Below are 5,000 nucleotides of genomic sequence, written 5' to 3'. Positions count from 1 at the left end.
TTACTAAAAATTACTAAATTACTTATTCGCTTATTGTCCAAAGTTTTTAAATGCGATTATGCATGTCCGAAATCAGTACAAAAAAGAAAGAGAGGTACCAGAGCAGGTGCACAAGTTCAACAGGATCGCTTCATGCGCTTTCTCTATAAAATGTCATCAGCTCATTACAATTGGGGACCTAAACGCAGGGTAAGTCTTACATGTTATAAAAAATATTATTTCTTGTCTTAATAACAATTCAAATATGCTGCAAAATGAGACATGTGTTTGATATAAAACGTAAAAGTGTAAAGTAATTATTAAATAAATACGCATCGATATCGCAACAGTTTTTCACAGCTAAATTTGCTATCTATTTTATCGATTTTTAAGATTACGAAATTATTATGTTCTTAAAAGGAAGATTACGTGCCGTTTCTGACATACATTTATTCAATCAAACTTAAAAATCAATAATATTAAAATTTTTTTCAGCAATCTCCTTCAACATACGAAAAACCGTCAACATCTCCTATGTTCATAGGACCTTTTATGTTCACCTTGACCTGTAGTACCATCCTGCAAAGTTATGCCACAACCTTTTTCTCCACCCTGTATATATATCGCTATACATTATGCATACATTTACGTATTGATAAAAAAAAAGAGTAAACTTAAGAGAGATTCTGCAATTAATAAAGTTTGAAAAGCGATATCTAAACAAATTCATTAAAATTCTTTAAAGTCACACACGTTCCGTAAATTTAGAATACAAGGAAGACTAGTTGGATCAACTCACTTTTGCTTTCTCTACACTTATTGTGCGTGACTTGAAAGATTTGTTTAGATATCGCTTTTCAAACTTTATTAATTGCAGAATCTCACTCAATTTTATTCTTTTTTTTATTGTTTCGTAAGTGTATGCATAATGTATAGCGATACCGAGTATAGTAATGATTCATTCATTAAAATTCTTTAAAGTCACACACAATACGTGTGGAAAGCAAAAGGTTATTGATCCAACCAACTGGCCTAGTCTTCCTTGTTTCGAATTGAATCATACATTTTTTTTTATAAAGCGTGCCATTAGTAATTACTTTACATTTTTACGTTTTATATCAAACATATATCTTATTTTGCTGTTTTAAAAGAAAATTAAATGTCTGACAAGAAATAATGTTTTTTATAAACATATAAGAATTATCCTGCGTTTAGTTCCCCAATTTCGGACGTGCAGAATCGCTTTTTAAAACTCTTAATTGTGAAAATTACAATAAGTGAATTTTCGTAATAGTTAACAAGATATTAATTATTAAAAACGAATATTGGTTTCTCAAACATTATCAATTTTACAGATTAAATTTGATGGAATTTGAAAAAAAATTATTGTATCTTATTATCAAGAAATAATGTTTTTTATAAACATATAAGAATTATCCTGCGTTTAGTTCCCCAATTTCGGACGTGCAGAATCGCTTTTTAAAACTTTTAACTGTGAAAATTACAATAAGTGAATTTTCGCAATAGTTAACAAGATATTAATCATTAAAAACGAATATTGGTTTCTCAAACATTATAAATTTTACAGATTAAATTTGATGGATTTGAAAAAAAATTATTGTTTTTTATTTTCTGATATCGTCGTTTTGGTCTTCATGATCGAATCGACGGAACGGATCTATCAGTGAAGAGAATTGGCATCCCGTTTTTTTATTTACACGACTCGATTTATTCCGATAATAGATATTTCTCTGAAAAATGGAAGGATTGTGATTGGCCAGTTTCATAATATCAATGTTATAACTTCGGTATAAATTGATTATGTATAATCGTAGTCACAGAAAATCTGTATGCTATGAATTTTGAGCACTGACAATTCCAAAAATAACATTATTTTCCATTCCTGTAATTTTCATATTTTTTGCCGGCGAACGACTATTTTGCAGACGCTAGTGATGCAAATATAAAGGTCAATTTATGGGCAAAATATTAAGTAAAAATGTATTAAAACAAGTTTATTAGTTTTAATTAATTTATTTTCGATTAACATTATAATAAACTTGTTTTTACTTAATATTTTGCTCATAAATTAATCTTTGTACCGTCTTTATATTTTTTTTATTGCAAACTTAGATCTCGTTAGACTTTTAGTACAGAGTGTTCCGTAATTCACCCGACAACGCTCGCAGGTAGAGCAGACTAAACTGATTTAATACCGTATTTTCTCACAATATGAAAAATCTAAAAAAATATTTAGAGTTTTACGAAAGGAAATTTGAGAAATTTTTAAATAATTTTTGTCTCTTGCTGTTTTTTTATAAAGTTGATAATGTTTGAGAAATTTTTAATTAATATCTTGTTAACTATTGCGAAAATTGCAAAAAATTTCCATTTTCATATTTAAATAGTTAATTCGCTTATTATAATTTTCATAGTCAAGAGTTTTGAAAAGTGATTTAATTTTCTCTTAAAAACAATTTCATAATTTTGAAAAATAGTAAAATATGCAGCAAAATGAGACGTGTTTGATAATATAAAACGTAAAAGTATAAAGTAATTATTACAATCGAATAACTTATAACTACAAGTGATCTATATAACTTTTTGATCGAAAGGGCACAATAAACTTTATTTTGGGGAAGCTACTTACTAGTCTAATGTGGTACATTTGGTGCGGTATAAAATAAACGATGGATTCCATGTTCACAATGCTTTTGTATGGCATTACCAATCTCTCTGTATTTTTTACCAGATTTTACAATATCAATAGCTTTAGACAAGCATTCATACGTCACTTCTACCAACTGTTTTATTTCCGGTTTTACATTATCCACCAAAAAGGTTTCATCCAAATCTCTGTAAAAACTATTGTGATATACGGTAACATCAATTGGAAAGAAACAATAATTAGGTGATATCTTTGATATGTTTAAGAGAGAGACACTTTTCTTATAATCAGGTTTGCCAGTTTTCCAGATAACGGAAAATTTTCCATGATCAATATCATATATGTAATCTTGTACATAGTCTTATAAATTGAAGCTGTAAAATATGTACTATTACAAATTAAATACATAAAAGCGAGCGAGAGTAAATAACTATGCGCTGTAATTATAAAAAAAATAACAATTTCGTTATACTTATGATGTAACATTCAATCGGATCTCGACGGACTAATTTCCAGCCATCGTCAGCGGTACATGTACTATTAAAAAAGTAAAAGGTTTAGAAACTCGTGTTCAAAGAAAAATCAATTCCTCAAATATAGACGGGTAACATCTCTTCTATTATTACTACAGTTTGAGGAGTACGATCGTTTATTAGTTTCTAAGTATCTAAGTAAATTCCAAATCATTATAAGAAACGATAATGATTATTTACTAAAATTTAAATTAGCCGAAACATTCGATCGAATATTGCGCCACACAGTTATAAATGTAACAAAAATGTAAATGTATAATTTTATAATTATTAATTGATCTCTACAGTTATTTATTTTCACTTGCTTTTATGTATGCTTACAAGGTTTAAATTTGGAGAGTCCATTAGTTTGTTGAAACAATTTAACGTTACTGATGCTAATAAATAATTTGACACTGATCTAAACATGTTGGCAAAAAGTAGTAGTGAAAAAAGAAAAAATAGAGGAATTCCTGCATACAGTATCCGGAAACTTTTGTTTCCTGTACGATAAAAAGGGATAATAATCAATAAACTTCCAAGTCTTGTAGAAAAACGGTGTTGCGAACAAAATATATTTAAAAAATTATAAATACTTTTTAAAATAAGAGCATTTTTATAAATACTCTTTAAAATAAGTTTGAGAACTGTGGGAAAAAGTTAAAATTTCCAAGCTTTTTTTATATAATATTGACAAATTATTTACCATTACAAATATCGCCATCTTGTAAGGGTCTGGTATCAGGCATACCATGGGAAATTACTTCGTTGACAGAAGTACAACAACTGGTTTAATGGCGATGGATAATAATCTCTTTCAATACAAGCTTCATGCACCATTCTATCAATTTCAGACGTTGTAACATCAACGTCACAAGTCTTGTAGCTTCATCCAAGACTTCTCGACCAAGCTATGCAAAATTTAATTTGGAATATGTTAAAAACAAAAAAAAGAAAATCTAGAATCTATGAGAATCTCAACATGTTAAAAACAAAAAGCAACAACCTTCCCTCCCGCCCCTCTCTCTCTCTCTCTCTCTATTGTATTCATGTTATTTCAGCACAGTGAGTACATATATTTATACTATACCTTGCATGCAACTCTCATGCCTTCGACTTTTTCATCATCAAGAATTTTTATTTGGCCAGAATCTTTTACAGCTTGCTCTCTGAGTGGTATCCCAGCTGGATGTAAGGCATAATTTGGTTGAGCGATACTCTCATACCCTCAGGAACCTCTCTACGTTGTTCTTTTTTGTATGGCTGTAATTTTCCAGTATAATTGTAAGTAGGCCAAGCATTATAAGTGTCAGAAATTTTATTTCCGTTTTCTCCCTCTAATTATGCACAAATGTGTACAATGTATTACACTTAATAACAAAAAATCGTAGAGATAATAAACGATATGCACACAAGATACTTACTTGCCAATTGATTGATGGATAACTTTATGCATTTTCCAACTTTGAAACAATACCTTTGAAACAATTCTGAAAATTAGAATGCTTTGTTAATCGTTTTAATAAACAAATATTTTTTACTAGAAAAAATGTAACACTATAATTTACTATAAAGTGATAAAAGCATTAATCACCCGGTTACACGTAAAATCAGATTAGAAATTGTAACAACCTAACTTTCTACGCGTGGATATGGCTCGTCGGAGTCTCTCGGCGCGAGACGAGAAAGAGGTTCGAGCAGGTTGGAGTGAGATGCAGTTATACAGGCGGTTAAACGAAATGAACGTATTGACAGTGCTTAAACAAATTAACTAACTAGCTTTAATGTAATACTAATGGTTCATACAAAAGGTACGCATACAAATTATTTTAAGAAGAAAA

The 5,000-nt window shown here is 29.4% G+C and overlaps 1 long non-coding RNA gene and 1 pseudogene across 1 annotated transcript in view; one reads left to right on the top strand and one right to left on the bottom strand.

The window, feature by feature from the left end:
- The window catches only part of LOC108728007 (uncharacterized), a 7,177-nt gene extending 6,152 nt beyond the window's left edge, over positions 1–1,025 (top strand). The window contains exon 3 of the long non-coding RNA XR_001936871.1: positions 961–1,025. This is a non-coding gene — a long non-coding RNA (uncharacterized lncRNA). The remainder of the gene's footprint in view (positions 1–960) is intronic.
- Positions 1,026–2,633: 1,608 nt separating this feature from the next.
- The window catches only part of LOC108728000 (methionine aminopeptidase 1-like), a 4,052-nt pseudogene continuing 1,685 nt past the window's right edge, over positions 2,634–5,000 (bottom strand).

Source organism: Mycetomoellerius zeteki, unplaced genomic scaffold (genome assembly GCF_001594055.1).
Source record: "Mycetomoellerius zeteki isolate Tzet28-1 unplaced genomic scaffold, Tzet1.0 scaffold570, whole genome shotgun sequence".
NCBI lineage: Eukaryota > Metazoa > Arthropoda > Insecta > Hymenoptera > Formicidae > Mycetomoellerius > Mycetomoellerius zeteki.
Note: the sequence above shows the minus strand (reverse complement) of the source record. Positions and strands in the feature narration are given on the sequence as shown.